Source organism: Coffea arabica, chromosome 6e, assembly GCF_036785885.1.
Source record: "Coffea arabica cultivar ET-39 chromosome 6e, Coffea Arabica ET-39 HiFi, whole genome shotgun sequence".
NCBI lineage: Eukaryota > Viridiplantae > Streptophyta > Magnoliopsida > Gentianales > Rubiaceae > Coffea > Coffea arabica.
The window spans coordinates 22,006,612-22,026,213 of NC_092321.1; the positions used below are offsets into that span (position 1 = coordinate 22,006,612).

General features: G+C 39.1%; 1 pseudogene; it reads left to right on the forward strand.

Moving 5' to 3' along the window:
* The first annotated feature begins 1,702 nt into the window (after positions 1–1,702).
* LOC113696589 (uncharacterized) lies at positions 1,703–18,751 on the forward strand (annotated as a pseudogene).
* The last annotated feature ends 851 nt before the right edge of the window (positions 18,752–19,602 follow it).

Genomic DNA, 19,602 nt, shown 5'->3' on the forward strand with positions numbered 1-19,602 from the left:
GATGAGGAGCGGCTAGGTTTCTCCTCTACCCAAAGGTTGACGCAAGGGCGCGGTCTATAATATTTGTGAGATCTAATCGAATTTTTATTATTTCTTCCAATTTGTTGCTATTCGTGCATTTCCTGGATTAATTGTTCATGGGTATTTTATTAATTGAATATCAACGGCCGGGTATTTGATCTAATATAATAGCCTACTGCCACGTTAATTAAATTGAATCTGTAATTGTTCGTTTAGTTGACAACTAGTGGCAACCACCATAATTGGCTTTATGTTGGGGAAACGTGAGATCTGATTTAAACAAACCCTCTTAGCGAGTTTATTGGTTAGGGTTGGGTTCTTCTAGTTTTACTGCAACCGGATAATTAAATTCCTACGGTCGTACCTAGGGTTGTTTTCTAGTTAGGGAAGCAATCAATGGTCGTACCTTGACTGTCGAAAAAGTAAGGAAGAACCGGTTGTCAGAGCTTGTTGATAACTATAACCAATCTAGTGATGAATGGATGAAATATCTGTGCATCGATGATCATTTAATTGGACTGTGCCTGAGCAGTTGATCCTTTGGGTAGAATTTTATTAATTGCTATTTTTACTAAATTGAACTTGTTGAGTTAGCTATTGAATTTTATTTATTTTATTTTTATTTTCATCCCATTAATTATCCCTCTCTTTTATTCTATTGACGTGGAAAAAAACAACCTCCTACCCGTTCCCTGTGGAATCGACCCTACTTGCCATTGTATGCAAATTTAATATTTTTATAAACAATTCAGGTATATCGGATTAAACAAACTCTTCGGGAACAGGGTGAATCAAGTAACCCATTGCATACCTAGGGTCCCTGCTCTAGTACTTGGATTTGTTCTATAATTTACTGCGGTGGTAATTAGGACTTTTTAGTGATTATTATTGCACAGGTTCGGCACCTGTCACTAGAACTTCTTGAACCTCTCCTTCTTCATCTCCCTTGGCCTCCTTGTTGAGCCAATACAAGAATGAATAACCACAACTAGATTATACTACACTAACCTCCACTAACATAAGAGAAAATAAAGAGAGTTACATTTGTTAATGGTTTGTGTCTTTCCTTAAAGGGTAAGACACAACCCTTTGGTTGTTCTTCTTCTTTCTCCAAACTCTCTCTCCTCTCTTAAGCTAATTTGAACTCACTACACCCTCAAACTAGAAGAACTATGTAGTATATATTCTTGGTCTTCAAGATCCAATCTCTCTCCTCAATAATGTGTTTCTTTGTTGTTAAGAGTCAACAAAAGAAGGGCAAAAAGTCCCAGTGGCCCTCAAACTATTACCCGGATGAAGTTTTGGCCCTCAAACAATTAAAAAACAATTAAAAGTAAAGTTTTGGCCCCCGATCTATTCAAAGTACAAATTGTTAGACCTTCTGTCAAATTCATCTGTTAATACCGACGGAATCTACGACCACGTGAGAAGCACGCCGAAATACGAAGGGCATTTTTGTTCATAAAGAGCTGTCATCAAGTCAAAGAAAGGAAGGTCGGTGGGGCTTGAGGGGACAGCTCTGAGCTTGCCCTCCCAGAAAACGAAACGAGGGGCTTTGGGATCTCCCAGTACCAAATCATCCTTGAGGCTGCTATCCACGACCAGGGTCAGCATTGGGTCGGAGGGCTGGAAACTGTTGGGACCCTCTTCCCATAGATATCCGTCCCTCTCCACCGTGGTAATGTTGCCGCCCACTCGTTCTCTGGCCTCCGTCACGAGCACATTGTTACCAGACAGGGCCTGGGCTATGGTGAGGCCGGTTATACCGGCTCTTGTGGCTGCAATTGAGTTTTTCTTTGTTCAAGTTCAGGAAGAAGTCCCATTTCACCAAGTGGATGACAGCTCTTTATGGACAAAAATGCCCTTCGTATTTCGGCGTGCTTCTCATGTGGTCGTAGATTCCGTCGGTATTAACTGATGAATTTGACAGAAGGTCTAACAATTTGTACTTTGAATAGATCGGGGGCCAAAACTTTACTTTTAATTGTTTGGGGGCCAAAACTTCATCCGGATAATAGTTTGAGGGCCACTGGGACTTTTTGCCCACAAAAGAAACTCCTAGATCCTCCAAAAATTGGTACAAATTGTCCTTTTATGTCTTGTCCAAGAAAAAGAAAGAAGCAAGAAGCATGCAAGTTGGCAACTTGCAGCTGCCAGGAATCCCTTGGATGAATCCTTGGAGCGATTCTCCAAGGGATTGTGCAGAACAACTACGAAAACAACATTCTAGACACAATCCGCGGCAGAAACCATCCACTTAGCACCACTTCATCTTCTCTCTTTTTGTTTTCTTTCTTCCTTTCCACCACTTCACGTAGCATTTGTTGTGACTCCTCAAGTTTCATATCCTCGCTCATTTCACATCCCATTAAGCTTGATCATTTTACCTATAAAAAACAAAGAAACTTTGCGAGTAAAATGATAAAAATCACAAACAATTCATTTATTAAGTGAAGGTGCAATTTAGTGACATTAAATGGACAATTCATACCAAATATCTTAACAATCGACTTAAAAACAATACGAAACACATTCATAAAGATAGCAAATTTAACCATTATCACAAATCAAATAGATATGGATTGGTTTATTTTAAGTACACTTAATAAATTAATAAATTATTAATTTATCAATTAATTATTATCTCTTTAAATTAATATAAATTGTATGGTTCCAAAAATATTAATTTATAGAGGTTTTACTATAAATGCTATGTTATTGTTATTATATAAATATATTTGTATGAATTAAGTAATATACTATGTTGTTATGATAAAATGATGTAATATTTTGATAAAACTTCAAAAGAATGATTAATAATATTATTACTAGATCTATATAAATTGAACAAGTTAAATCAAATAAAAAAATAATAATGATAGTGGAGTGGCGTAGGTACACCCACAGAATAATGAGTATCTTTGAGATTGAATTCAGTTTAGTTAATTTGAACTCGAGAGCTTGATGTTAATCGAGTTCGAATCGAGTTTTGACTCAAACTGCTCACGAATAGCTCGACTCGTGTGTAACCTACCCTTGCCGCAAAGTCAGTGGCCAGCTGACGATGCAAGTGGCGCTGGTTTCTTGAAAGAACCATTCGTATTGTTCCTTGTTTGGCTCGTTCAGCTTCTTTAGTTTTTCTTCTTTGCAAGATCCAATAATGCCAAAAACTCCTTAGCAACGTGTTCTGCATCAATCCCTCCCACATTTAATGAACCTGCTCTCCAGCTGTAGTTGTTTACAAAATCTTAATATAGCTTCACATTGGAAGGATCACACAAAAAAAAGATCTGCCGCATTGAAAGTCCGCCAAATACCTAAAGATTCAGGGAAATCCGCCAAATAAGCATTGGGATTGGACCTTTACTAAATTTTCTAACGTCCATACTCCTTTGCAGTAACTTGCGGAATAACCATCAAGTTAAATTTTGTAATTGACCACCATTTCTTACTTTTATTGAGCATCGGCCACGAGTGGTGCTCCTTTTCCGACACCTGCTTTACATGCAGAAACCAATGATCTATCAAACCAGACGGACTGACGTCTCTATCCACCGCTTCAACTGGTTTTCATGCAAGAAAGAGGAAGACACAGTGCACAAAATTACAAGATTCGCATTCAATTCAGTGGAGTTTGCTTTCGTCCTCCACCAACTGACCCCACCTGCTTCTCTCTCTCCTCTCTCTCTCTCTCACAATTTATATCATTGTTATGGGATCCATCATCGCTCAATTACTACTTCTAGTATGAATCAGTGAAGTCCACTGATCGCCACCCAACTCAGCAGCTATGCTCTGCTCTAGACCTCCACTGTCTGGCCCAGCGAAGCAAACTCCTCAAATTTCATTCACTAGGATCAACCGCCCTGAAAATGATTGAACTCCATTGAAGTCTGTGCAGTTGACTTGACTTTCTTCTTCTTCTTCTTCTTGTCCCCTCTTCCTACTTCTGCTTACTGATTTAATTCTGTGGTAATTCAGGGGGATCAATATGATGGATAAATGAGTACACGAGCTTTGAGTTACTGCTCATTCATTTTGTTACGGATCTGCTGCTTCTTTTGATTCTGATATTCATTTTGGAAAGGGGTATGTGAATCTATAAATTTCCGTGTACACATGCAATTAAGTGCGTGCATTGCGTCTAATTATTTGCGGAATGATTGAAACGTCAATGAACTGAAGGTTTTGATGACCTTGAATGTTCATCCTTGCTTTTGCTTGCTATAAAAGACTCGTCCAGGAAGAATAGATTGAAATTCTGAAGAATTATTATTAGGAGTTTAAAAAATTTTTAAAAAAAGGCAAAAATATTAAAAAAAAAAAAAAAAAGAAAGAGGGAGAAAAGCTTATGACATAAGTTATTGAAGGTGGGTTCCCATGCAAAAGGAGAAGGAAATGGAAAATATGAGGCAATCAAGGTCGAAATTTGTGTCCGATTATTTTGACTATTGAATCACCATTCTACGTTTCCGAGTGTGATTGAAAGTCATGACTTAGTATTGCCCTGTAACTGAATTGATCCCAGGGAAAATGTGGGGAAATAAATAGAGAGAAAAAATTAAGATACGTTTAGATCATTTACTCAAAGCCATATTGGTGATTTGGAATTAAGGAAAGTTTGTCTTTCGACTTCAACATTCCTTTTTGAGTGTTGTTTGGAGTTTGGACCACAAAAGAGGAAAAAATAAAAGAAGAAGGATTATCCTTTTTCAAACTTAATGTCATTTGGATAACAATTAACAAAATCTCTCTATGGGTTTCAAATTCCAAAGATTGGATTTAACCATTTTAATTTAAGCTAACACCGTCAAACAGGAGTTTCAAATTGACATTTCTGAATATAATAGATCCTCGATTATTCAACGGTTTCACTATTACTATGTATTCCAGTTCCGACTATTACTATGTATTCCAGTGGAACTCGACTTATTTAAAGGTCTTGGTCTCGAGGTCACAAGTATTAGCTGAAATTGCAGTACCCTAACTAGTATGTACATCGCCCCTGTCAAATGTAGATATCTGTAGCCAAGACGCCTGTCTCTGGACTTAGAAAGTGATTATTTGCAATAAATTGAAACTTTAAACTCATGGACTGGCCTGTCCTTCTAATTTGACCACAGGTTTGTTGAGTGATCATGAAGAGGAAGTGATTGGATAAAGCACTCATCCACTTGATCCATATCGTAAGCACTAACCAATTCCCATCTATGAACTTCATGCTCTCTGTTTTCCCGTTTATTTGGCTGTAACTTCTACTTAATTGGTAGTTCAGTTGACATGTCTATGTTATGTCATTTGACAGCCTTTGAGGCATATTGGTGGAGTTCTTGGCATGCTGTGGAACGCTTAAGAATTAAGGATGGAGCCATTACCATGCATGTAGTAGATAATGGGGAGGTGATCGAGGAGATGATTTCAATGTCAAATCTCCGAATGAGGTCAAGGAAAGCCACAATTAATGACTGCTCATGCATCCTGAGACCCGGCCTTGATGTATGTGTTCTGACTACTTCATCCGATACAAAAGACTCGAGTGAAGACTCGCCTGTGAGTTTTTCGATGTCCGATTTTTCTCGAGCTTGGATATTGTTCGTTTGTGACCAAGAATTTTATGCACCAGGCTGTAGGATTTAGTTCAGTTTTGCCCCTTCAATTTACACAGTTCACATTGAAATACTTCATCCATTTTCTCTCCCAATTTGTCTCTTTGACCAAACAAAACATTCTCTTTACATTCGACTGAAATAGTTCCTGAAACAGGATATGAAAACTGCAGACCTAACTGGCAATGAGAAAATGAAGGCTAGCGCAAGTGTCAGGCATATTGTCCTGCCTTGCTCTACTTCAGCGAGAGCCCAGCTTATTCCTGACATTATTCGTTGCTATGGCAAAGGAGGTCAAACTATTATTTTTACACGAGCTTTCACGAAGAATGAAATTTAAACAAAAAAATTAAGTTGATCAACAATCATTTCTTAAGAGCATGACATTATTCCTGTGTCAATTTATGAAAAAGAACTTCTGGCCTTAGTCACAGCAGTCACTAAATGGAGGCACTACCTTGAAGGCCATCACTTTATCATCAACACTGACCACCAAAGTCTGAAATACTTACTGGAGCAGAGGATCACCACCCCCCTGCAACAGAAATGGCTGACTAAGCTGATGGGGCTAAGCTATGAAATTTGCTACAAAAAGGGGAAGGAGAATGTGGTAGCTGATGCCCTCTCCAGAATAGGCAAAGGAGAAGCTGAGAATGCCATGACTACCATCATTATACCAGAATGGATGAAAGAAGTAATGGAGAGCTATCAGGGAGATGACTGGGCTCAGGACCTCATCAGGGGACTCCTAGCATTTCCAGGACAGGCCTCAGACTATAGCTATCAGAGTGGAATTCTGAGGTATAAGGGAAGAGTGGTGGTTGGAAAAGGGGGGGGAGATAAGGAAGACACTCATCACTACCCTCCATGACTCACAACTAGGAGGACATTCAGGCATCCAAGCCAGCTGGCTGAGAGCTAAACAGTTATTCTACTGGCCAGGTATGTTCAAAGAAATCAAGACAGTAGTATTGCAATGTGACACCTGCAGGAAATGTAAAGATGAACGTGCAGCTTACCCAGGCCTACTCCAACCACTCCCTATTCCACAGCATTCCTGGAGTCATGTTACCATGGACTTTATAGAGGGGTTACCCAAGTCTGAGGGAAGGGATACTATACTGGTAGTAGTAGACAGATTTACTAAGTATGCTCACTTCATGAGTTTGGCCCACCCCTTTGAAGCTACAAAGATAGCTAGGGTCTTCCTGGACCATATCTGTAAGCTACACGGTATCCCTCAGAGCATGATTTCAGATAGAGACAAGATATTCACCAGCCAATTCTGGACAGAGCTGTTCACACTGCTGGGGGTAGGATTGAACCTGAGTACAGCCTACCATCCTCAAACAGATGGCCAGACAGAGAGAGTCAACCAGGTATTAGAAATGTATCTCAGGTGTATGACACACCTGGAACCTAAGAGGTGGAACACATGGCTTTCCTTAGCTGAGTGGTGGTACAACACTACCTACCACACTGCTATACAGATGACCCCCTTTGAAGCTTTGTACGGATCCAAACCTCCACAGTTAGCTCTTGGCCCCTATGAACAAGCCAAAGTGGCCACTGTGGGTGACTATATAAGGGACAGGAGACAGATGGATGAGCTATTGCAGCATAATCTGAAGACTGCTCAGGAGAGGATGAAGAAATATGCTGACATACACAGGAGTGAGAGGGAATTCCAAGTTGGTGAGTGGGTGTACCTAAGGTTACAGCCTTATAGACAATCCACTGTGATGATCAGAAACAACACCAAGTTATCTGCCAAGTATTTTGGTCCCTTCCTCATAGAGAAGAAGATTGGAAAGGTTGCTTACAGGCTTAAGCTACCTTCTCAGTCCAGGATACACCCTGTCTTTCATGTATCTTTGCTGAAGAAGAAACTAGGGGATAAGACTGCCCCTATACTACAACTGCCAGACACTGATGACAGAGGACTCATTCGAGTGGAACCAGAATCCTTACTAAGCAGAAGAACGATCAAGAGGGGAAACACTGCTATCACACAATGGTTAATTCAATGGTGGGGAACTGAACCAGCAGATGCAACCTGGGAGGATGCTGTGCAAATTAGGGAGAAATTTCCTCAATTCCAACCTTGAGGACAAGGTTGTTGCAAGGGGGAGGTATTGTAATGAAGTGAGTAAACTAACTAAGATCAAAACATGACTTAGGAAGCAGGAATCATGAAGGCGTGAATATTAAGAAGATGAAGGCGTGGGCATTAGACTGAGAGGTTGTCAAAAGCGTGACCAACGGATCACGCTTTTCCTGGGTTTCAGTTGCTATAACAGAACACTCAGGAGCAGCAACTTGCAGATGCAACTTGCAGATATAATCCAACACGTGTATTGTTTCTAGTGGCTCAGTTAGTATTCGGTTAGGATTTATTAGCTTTATAAGCAGGCTTCTCTGCTCAAGTAAGGTAGCTTTTTGAATTCATTTTGTCCAGATTCATCTGAATTTGTAAAGAGGAGCAATCCTCATTTTTCCCTCCCAATTTCCTTCGATTCTTTCCCCTACTCAGCTAGAACCATCTTTTCTGTTCTTATATTTGTTCACCAAATTATGTCAATGAAGAATCAGATTCATATGATTACTGTTACATTGATTCATTGATTAATCAGTTCATTACTTGAGCTTGTCCCTTTTCTATTTCCTGCAATAGTTCTGGCTTCTCTGGTTTCTGTACCTTAACAGGAAATGCCACCAGCACTATCAATTCAGGCTGACCACAAATATCAGAAGCGTGATGAAAATGGAAACAGGGATTTCTCTTGCAAAAGAAGATCAGACAAGAATATTCGTGTACGTGGAAGTGCAGACAGATCAACTGTCTCTAAAAATTGTGAAAGCCCACCAACTCGAGAGAAGAACAATCTGACCAATCACAGCTTGCTTTGGTTTCCTTGTCAATATCTTAGAGGGCAAATCAATTCTGCGTGAGTTAGACGCTTCAAATAGTGAAAATCCTGAAGATCATTCTGGAAATTTTGCTGACCTGATTTCCAGATATCTTTATGAAAATGCTTCCACCGCCAAAGGACGCAAAAATAAGGCTTCTGAGTTAAACTTCATGAGAAAGGAGCGTGGATTCGTGGTACAACGTTTACTCAGAAAAACATACAAGAGAAATGCATTTTGCATCCGTTCCGAATGGGAGAGTATATACAATATGAAGCCTTCTGGAAAGAAATCATTTAGTGCTGCTGCATGCAGAGAATTGTTGACAAGATGCATGGAGAACATTGACGTAACCATCAATATGGAACAGCCACCAGTTATTGATCAATGGGCAGAGTTCAAGTCAACAAAATTTCAGAACCAAAAGGAAACTAATGACAAAGCTGAAGAGAATCATGAAGAGGAAATCTCTGAAATTGATATGTTGTGGAAAGAAATGGAACTTGCCCTGGCATCTTGTTTTTTTCTTGATGATGGTGAGGTATGACTTCTAAACACGCACATGCAAATCCTCAACAAAATGGTCAACCTTGAACTCTCCATATTTTTAACTTCGTCCGTGTCTATGATGATATTTCTTCCACTAAAATGTAAGAGAAACACCATGACGATTTAAAGATTTACAGGATTCTCATGCATTTCCAACTGAAGTGAAACTGTCAACTGAGAAAGGTAGAACAGGATGCAACCATGATTATCGACTCAACGAAGAAATTGGAGTTATTTGCCGGCTGTGCGGATTTGTGAGCACAGAAATGAAGGATGTATCACCCCCATTTGTAAGTCAATTAAGATTTGATGAAAGAGTTATCGAATATGTCAAAACCATGAACCAATCTTTGCATACAAACTTAAACAACTAGAATGGTGTAGCTTAAGATGTTAGTGGTGCTGTACAGCTTGTACAAGAAAGAATGAATGTGTTCCGAGTCTTTTAAATGGTAATCCCGTGAAAATAGCCTTGCATGCTTAAATAAGGGCCAACTGGATTTTATATTTTTTGCCTTCTTGAAGAAGGGCCAACTGGGTATTTGCATGATATGCCATCTGTCTCTAGGGACTAAACGAAACCATCATGCTGCCCGTGAACTCTTTTATGTTCGAGGTCACCTGTTTTCATGCAAAACTTCGTTATCTTGATTGGTTCTCTGTTACTACCTTGGCAGTGGTCATCTGCAAGAGGGTTTGTACACTAGGAGCAAAGGGCTGAAGAAAATTCAGAGCATAAGCCAAATGGAGCTGGAGGCCTCGATAATTTTCATGTTCCAGCTTCCTCCAAGGCACCTTCATCAGAAGGAGAAGTGGAGACAACGTATGGGCCTTAATTCCTGATCTTAGAAGTAAATTGCGTGTCCACCAAAAGCGAGCTTTTGAATTTCTCTGGAGAAACATTGCTGGATCTTTAGTACCAGCCCTTATGGAAGACAAGAGCAAAAGGAGAGGTGGTTGTGTTATTTCTCATACACCTGGAGCTGGGAAATCTTGTTGATTATAACTTTCCTTGTCAGCTACTTGAAACTATTTCCAGGTTCTCGACCTTTGGTGCTCGCGCCTAAGACAACACTTTTATACATGGTACAAAGAAGTAATAAAGTGGAACATTCCTATTCCCTTTTACCAGATTCATGGTGGCCAAACATATAAAGGTGAAGTCTTAAGGCAAAGATTGCGCTCAAATGCAAGTCTTCCTCGAAACCAAGATTTTATGCATGTCTTAGACTGTCTGGAAAAGATGCAGAAGTGGCTTTCCCATCCCAGTGTCCTTCTCATGGGCTATACCTCATTCCTGACATTGACGAGAGAAGGTTCAAATTATGCTCACCGGAAATATATGGCCCAGGTTTTACAGCAGTGTCCGGGGATTCTAATACTTGATGAAGGGCACAACCCAAGGAGTACGAAATCAAGGCTAAGGAAAGCTTTGATGAAAGTTAATACGAAACTCAGAGTATTACTCTCGGGTACACTATTTCAGAATAATTTTGGGGAGTATTTGTTATGGTGGTTATCTAAATCTAACCACCGGTGAAAACCATCACCTTTAAACCCAAGATCTGTATGGCGATTATTAAGAAATACATTAACTGTAAAATAGCGGAAGCGTACCTGAATCCATATTGATAACTTGATACTTGAATCCCTAGAGATTTGGGGTGGCCTTCCGGTCAACAGGTATTCACCGATCCTTTGAGAGAGGCCTTTAGTTTCTCTCTGGTATCTTTCCTGACGATGGGATATCAGGGAAGGGCTATTTTGTGGTATTAGGAAATACGACAACTAAAACGATACCTGTGACCTGGGGACCATAACCCTATTTATAGGTAACATTCCTGTTACCTTTTGGAGCCCTATTTCAGCCCATCATTGAAATAGGAGCCCATAAGTTTCTACACATTAAAGGGCCTATATCCTATTAGATACATTAAACCCAAACTATATTTGATCACTTTAATTGGGTTTAACCTTAATTGACAGTTTGCAATACATAATTATTCACATATAAGTCCAATGTTGGATTAAGGATCCAACAATCTTCCACTTGGACTATATGTGTAACCTTATAATTATATTTTGCAATTAACCGTATGAGCTCAACTTTACTGTCATTATCACAATGTATCTGTAACCAATTCGGTCCATCAATTACACCAATATAAGATCAAAGCGGCCTTTGTTACAATTTCGTAACTCGACCCATCAATGGTCACGTATATCAATGCAATTGAATAACATGAATTATGATGTGGATGAGTAGCATGGAAATTTCATGTAATGTGATCAAAACATGCCTATTTCCAACTGGTCCACCTTAAATTTTATGAGATCAAACCATACCAAAGTTAGAGTGCAAATAAATCCAAACTTTATTTATGCATAAAATATTCTTAAATCCTTAATAACCAAAAACATCATATGAGCATTCAAAATAACAAACTCCCACTAAAACTGTACATCATTTAATAATATGACACTCATACGAGCAGTATGCTCATGAAACATTTTGGATGGCAATCCTTTAGTAAGCGGATCCTCAACCATGGAGTTTGTCCCGATATGCTCTATCGATAATTGTCCATTCTGCACTCTTTCTTTAACAGCCAGGAACTTGATATCTATATATTTAGATTTCGTCGAGCTCCTGTTATTGTTGGAATATAGGACTGCTGACTTATTGTCACAAAATAATTTGAGTGGCCTTTCAACACTATCTACCACACGTAATCCTGTGACGAAATTTCGCAGCCAAATTCCTTGATTGGATGCCTCATAACAAGCAATAAACTCTGCAGCCATAGTGGAAGATGCTATGAGGGACTGTTTAGCACTCTTCCAGGATATGGCACCTCCAGCCAACAAGTACACATAGCCCGACGTTGACTTCATAGTATCTTGGCATCCAGCATAATCGGAATCAGTATACCCAACGATCTCTAACTCATCTGACTTCCGATACGTGAGCATGTAGTCGTTTGTTTTCTGTAGATACCGTAAGACCCGTTTGGTTGCTTTCCAATGATCTAATCCAGGATTACTCAAATATCTACCCAACATCCCAGTAATGTACGCAATATCCGGACGCGTACATACTTGAGCATGCATTAGATTCCCTACTGCTGAGGCATAAGGAATCTTTTGCATCTCTCTTTTCTCAAAAGCATTCTTGGGACACTGCTCAAGACTAAATTTGTCTCCTTTAGTCACGGGAGTGTCACCTGGTTTACAATTTTGCATGCCATATCTTTTGAGAACCTTTTCAATATAGCCCTTTTGTGATATTCCTAAAATACCCCGAGATCGATCCCGGTGTATTTGTATACCTAACACAAAAGATGCATCACCAAGATCTTTCATCTCAAAATTCTTAGTTAAAAATTTCTTGATTTCATGCAATAGACCAATATTGTTGCTGGCAAGCAAAATATCATCAACATACAATACCAGAAAAATATATTTGCTCCCACAAAACTTATGGTATATACAATCATCCACTAAATTCATCTCGAAACCAAATGAGATGATCACCTGATGAAATTTGAAATACCATTGTCGAGACGCTTGTTTGAGCCCATAGATGGATTTTTTAAGTTTGCAAACCATATTCTTTGTTTCTCCTGATACAAAGTTTTCTGGTTGCACCATATAAATTGTCTCGTCAATGTTACCATTGAGAAACGCTGTCTTTACATCCATCTGATGTAACTCAAGATTGAAATGCGCCACTAATGCCATAATAACTCTAAAGGAGTCCTTTGAAGAGACTGGAGAGAATGTTTCTTTATAGTCGGTACCTTTTTTTTGTGTAAATCCCTTAGCGACAAGACGAGTTTTGAATCTTTCCACATTGCCTTTCGAATCTCTTTTGATTTTAAATATCCATTTACAATCAATGGGTTTCGCACCTTCTGGCAATGGGACAAGATCCCAAACATCATTGTCCTTCATGGATTTAATCTCCTCATTCATGGCATCGATCCACTTTTGAGAATTTGAACTTTCCATGGCTTGACGGAAGTTGATTGGATATCTTCCATCAATCCAGAGTCATCTTCATATTCTTGGAGAAAAATAATGTAATCATCTGGCACTGCACTTCTCCTTTCTCTAGTGGATCTTCTTAATGGCACTGGTTCTTGAAGAGAAAGAGTTTGTTCTTCTATAACAGTTTGCTCTTCGACATTGTCTTGATTTGTCATGTCATGATCAAGTTCAGGAATAGGGTCCTGAGCAAGAGCAATGACACCTGTGGGAATATTAATATATTTCTCTTTAAAGACAATGTCCCTTACTGTATTTTCTCCCCCAAACTCGACATCCTCAAAGAACCGAGCATTTCCTGTCTCAAAAATTAATTTAACTGTGGGATCATAAAACTTGTAACCTCTGGATCTTTCAGAGTATCCAATAAAATAACAACTAATCGTTTTGAGTCCAGTTTCCTTTCATTAGGCCTATAAGGCCTTGTCTCAACTGGACATCCCCAAATATGTAGATGCTTTAAACTAGGCTTTTTCCCAATCCAAAGTTCATAAGGGGTTTTGATAGTTGCTTTAGTTGGAACTCTGTTAAAAATTATATGCTGCAGTCTTAAGTGCTTCTCCCCAGAGTGACTCTGGTAAGGTAGAATGACATATCATACTCCTTACCATGTCTTTAAACGTTCTATTTCGTCTTTCAGCTACACCATTCATAGTGGGTGAACCCGGCATAGTGTACTGTGGAACGATACCGCATTCCTCTAGGTATTTAGCAAATGGTCCTGAACGTTGTTCACCTGAACCGTCATATCTACCATAGTGCTCACCACCACGGTCAGATCTGACGCTTTTAATTCTTTTGTTGAGTTGATTCTCAATTTCGGCCTTAAAATTTTTGAACACGTCCAGTGACTGTGACTTTTCAGAAATGAGATATATGTAGCCGTATCTTGAAAAATCGTCTATGAACGTTATAAAATATTATTGACCATTCCAAGCAGATGTAGGAAATGGTCCACAAATATCTGTATATATAAGTTCTAAGACGTCTAAAGACCTATTGGCTTCAAATCTCATTTTATTGGTTTGTTTCCCCTTTATACAGTTAATACAATCATTAAAATCTGTAAAATTCAAGGGGTCGAGAATTTCATTTGACACAAGCCTTTCCATTCTCCGTTTGGAGATATGTCCCAATCTCTTGTGCCATAATGCAGCTGAATTCTCGTTGGCTAATTTTCTTTTAACTCCTCTAGTACTCAAATGCAGAGATTCATTAAATGAGGCAATCGTATCAATTAAATATAGATTATCGTAATACATTAAAGAACCAGAACCAACCAATTTTGAATCATGAAACAATTCAAATTTTCCATTTCCAAATGAACAAAAGTAACCAAATTTGTCCAAAACAGAAATAGAAATTAAATTCCATCTAAAAGACGGTACAACAAATGTGTCATAGAGATCCAAATAAAATCCGGTCTTTAACAATAATCTAAAAACTCCAATTGTCTCAACTTGAACTGTTTTGCCATCGCCCACGTAGATATATCTTTCATTATCATTAGACTTTCGGCAATTCAGGCAACCCTGCATAGACACACTGATGTGAGTTGTTGCACCAGAATCTAACCACCATGTGTGTCTAGGTACCGAAGTTAAATTAATCTCAGAACAAACCAAATTAAGAAGCATACCTTTCTTAGCACGCCAAGCGTGATAGTTGGTGCAATGCTTCTTTTGATGCCCTTCAACTCCACAGAAGAAACAACTATTCTTTCCCTGATCATTTGATTTCTTTTGTTGTTTCTTTTGTGGCGTTGTACCTGCAGCTCCTTTTTCCTTCTTTCTTTTAAGTCCCTTACTTTTATTATTAGTGGTTGACACCAGATGAGCACTTTCTGTCTGCTCTTGCTTCAACCTTTCCTCTTCCTCTACACAGTGTGAGATGAGTTCATTTAGAGACCAAGTCTCCTTTTGACAATTGTAACTCACCTTAAATTGGCTAAATTGTGTAGGAAGAGATATTAAAATCAAATGCACTAGTAACTCTTCGGAGAGTTTCAACTTAAGTGCATTTAATTTCGAAGCAAGATGAGACATCTCCATGATATACTCTCTGATATTGCCTTTACCACTATATTTCATTGAAACTAGGCGTGTCAAGAGCGTACTAACTTCAACCTTTTCGTTCTTGACAAATCTTTTTTCAATGTCCTGAAGGAACTCTTTAGCGGTTACAGTTGTTTCTGACATTGTTCCCCTGAATGCTTCTGGAACAGCCTTTTTAATGATCATCAGACACAAGCGATTTGATCTCTCCCACCTCTCATTATTTCTCTTTTCATCAGAGGTACTCTGATCTGTAAGAGGTGGGGGAGAATCATCCCTTAACGCAAGGTCGAGATCCATTACTCCAAGTACTATCAAGAGGTTTTCTTTCCAGGACTTGAAGTTTGTGCCATTCAGCATAGGAATGTTATTGATGTTGGCAGTAATATTTGTAAGATCATTTGCAACTGAACAGAAAACATAATATAATTAAAACAATGCTCACATAAACCAAAATAATAACAAATTTAAATAATGGTAACCCCATCTCAAGATATCGATATTCCATTAATATTTTATCTTTGGACAAAATATTAACTTTTAAGTGATATCTTGGCGCAGTAATAAACACTGACAATAATAACATGTCAAAAATAAATTTTCCTTTGGACCAATTTATAATTCACATGTAAAAGCCGAATAATTATCACATGTTTATTACCACAAGTGCACATGTAATTTCATTAAATATTGACCTTCCTTTGGGCCGATCAATATTCATAAAATTACTAGTACCCAACCAGTTATATTTTAAAATAAATTAATTTTCATAATAGAGATCACTTTGGTGGCATATTATTTCCACTAATTTATTCTAAAATATATATAATCATACCAATATTCAAATTTAAAATTATCCAAAATAAATAAAAAATTTTAATCAAAGTCAACTTTGGTCAACTTTGGTCAAAACGTGGTCAAACATGGTGAAATCAATTAAATTGAATCATGACTTATTGGACCAAAAGTCCATATCCATAATTTGATCCAAAATTATCATTCAAACCCAAAAATTTCTTGAAATCCATAAGTACTTTATAAAACTATATATTTAATGGGCCACATATATGGATTTTATAGGGTTTAAATGTCCTATTTAACTTTATTAGGGTTCACTTAAATTAAAAAAAACTCTAATTTTCTTAACATAAACATATTGAAAAACAGTGAATCGGCCAAGCAAAAGTGCAAAACATCGAAGCCAATAACCATGATTTGACCATCATGGAACTTTGGTCCACGTTTGTTCACAAATTCACACAACAAGCATCAAACGTAAAAGGCACGTGAATGACATAAGCAAACAAGAAGTCTGGATTCATTGGCCATGCATCAGAACAAAAGTGATTGCAAATCTAACAATCCGTGAACTAAAAATTGTTAACATGAAATAAAATTAACTTGTCCATAATGGCAGAGGAAAAGACAAAGGACTTCCCGTGGCCAGAAGACAAATTAACTTACATCATCACTTGATTCATGTTTTAAGTAAACATAAGCTGAAAATCGTATGAAGACTTATGTGTCAAAAGCATTGAGATTGTTGGAAGAATTTGACCGAAGGCCAAAAGCACATAAATTGCATCAGACTAGCAGTTCATGCCTATTGACTTACGCAAGAACTCATGAACATAAAAAACCGTATGAAGACTCATCCAACATGGGAGCAGAACCCACGGATTCCTTTTTTTTTTTTTTTTAATACTGGATTACATACAAGCATGGCATCGTGACCGAGATCAGAACCACAGAGTCAAAACTGAATTCTCTTTGTGCGGCAAAAGCAACCAAAATCATGTTCATGTATAATCAAACAATGAATCAGCTAGCAACCGAAGATTTGAACACGTAACAATAATGTATTTACTAGCATCAAAGACCGCAGCCAGTAGCCATGAAAACCAAACCAATAGTAATAAAACTATAAATTACTAAAAACCAAATTATTTCCTAATAATCAACCATATGGGCTCTGATACCACTTGTTATGGTGGTTATCTAAATCTAACCACTGGTGAAAACCATCACCTTTATACCCAAGATCTGTATGGCGATTATTAAGAAATACATTAACTGTAAAATAGCGGAAGCGTACCTGAATCCATATTGATAACTTGATACTTGAATCCCTAGAGATTTGGGGTGACCTTTCAGGTCAACAGGTATTCACCGATCCTTTGAGAGAGGCCTTTAGTTTCTCTCTGGTATCTTTCCTGACGATGGGATATCAGGGAAGGGCTATTTTGTGGTATTAGGAAATACGACAACTAAAACGATACCTGTGACCTGGGGACCATAACCCTATTTATAGGTAACATTTCTGTTACCTTTTGAAGCCCTATTTCAGCCCATCATTGAAATAGGAGCCCATAAGTTTCTACACATTAAAGGGCCCACATTCTATTAGATACATTAAACCCAAACTATATTTGATCACTTTAATTGGGTTTAACCTTAATTGACAGTTTGCAATACATAATTATTCACATATAAGTCCAATGTTAGATTAAGGATCCAACAGTATTTCAACACTCTTTACTTGACAAGACCAAACATTGTGAAAGAGTTGTTGAAAGAGTTGGATCCGAAGTACAAGAGGAAACAAAAGGGTCCAAACAATCGCTTCTCCCAAGAAAATAGAGCGAGAAAAATGTTCACGGATAAAATTTCAAAGCTGATCGACTCAAATATACCTGATGAAAGGTTGGAAGGTATAAATATTTTGAAGAATCTGACTGGTGGATTTATAGATGTATATGAAGCTGGGAGCACTGACAATCTCCCTGGTTTACAATGCTACACATTGATGATGAAGTCAGCCTCTCTTCAACAAGGAATTTTGGAGAAGCTTCAAAATCAAAGGCGTGTTTACAAAGGTTTCCCATTGGAACTAGAACTATTAATCACTCTTGGGGCAATTCATCCTTGGTTGATAAGAACAACTGCTTGTTCTAATCAATATTTCAGTGCGGAAGAATTGGGGGATCTTGAAAGAACTAAATTTGATGTCAAGTTTGGTTCAAAGGTCAGATTTGTTATGAGTCATATACCCAAGTGTGTGTTTAGAAGGGAGAAGGTCTTGATCTTTTGCCATAACATTGCTCCAATCAATCTGTTTCTTGAGCTATTTGCTACCGTTTTTAACTGGCAAAAGGGCAAAGATGTGCTAGTGCTTCAAGGTGACATTGAACTGTTTGAGAGAGGGAGGGTGATGGATAAATTTGAGGAGCCTGGTGGACCATCAAAGGTTATGTTGGCATCTATTGTGCTGAAGGGATTAGCTTAATTGCAGCATGACGAGTAATATTACTGGATTCTGAGTGGAATGCTTCAAAGAGCAAGCAAGCAATTGCACGGGCCTTTCGACCTGGTCAGGACAAAGTTGTGTATGTGTATCAGTTCCTGGCTGCTGGCACACTAGAAGAAGAGAAATACAGTAGAACTACATGGAAGGAGTGGGTTTCAAGTATGATATTCAGTGAGGAACTTGTTGAGGATCCCTCTCATTGGCAAGCACAAAACATTGAAGAGGAACTATTGAGAGAGATAGTGGAGGAAGATTGAAGAGGTGATTTTTGGATGGTAGACAGACCGACCTAGATCAGTCCTCTCTGAGATGAGATGAGGTGAATTTGCGTGTCTGAAGTGGATGGCGGGGCTTCTCCCCTGGGATCACTCCGACGCTTAAATTAGTATGAGAACGAGAAAAATAGTAGTATATGAGAATGAACAGTGTGCTTACTTGTTGGGAGCGTGTGTGGGATATTTATAGAGTGGGAGTAGAAGGTAGGATGGAGGACTCACGCTGGCGGGACCCACGACCTGGCATTACGGCTCTGTTCCTTGTCAGGAGGCCTGACTCTGACACTGTAGCCGCCTGGGCAGGGTGACGGAGGATCTTGATCAGTGGCCATTAAGTGCGTCCAGTGTGCTTTTCAGATAAAGCACACTGGTTCTGGGTGGTGTCAGGTGGGTTGACATCATCAGCGTGCAGTCGAGGTGGAAGTCTGGAAGTCATCCAAGGAGGTCGGCGGCCGACCTCAGGGGTCATTTGTGGGACGTGACCGTGCTTGAGTGGACGAGGAGCTGGGTTCACCTCGGCAAGGCAGGGCCGGCCGAGGTGAGCATCCTCAATAAGCCCCCCAAGCCTCGGGAGCTCCGGGGATAGCGAGGTGCCGAGGCTTCCTGGTGCCGAAGTCATTCAGGGTCGGGATCCTATAAAGGCTCCGGAAGACGCGGGGGCGTGACACGTGGGCATGTCAGTTGATGGGACGTGGGGAGTCAGTTGACACGTAACCGTCACGTCGTGAAGTAGTGGAACGTTTCGATCAGAGAGGGTGTCAGTCGAAAGGACGGGACATTAATGAAGAAAGAGAGAGAGACACGGCGTTTTGAATTCGAACGTAGCCGCCTCT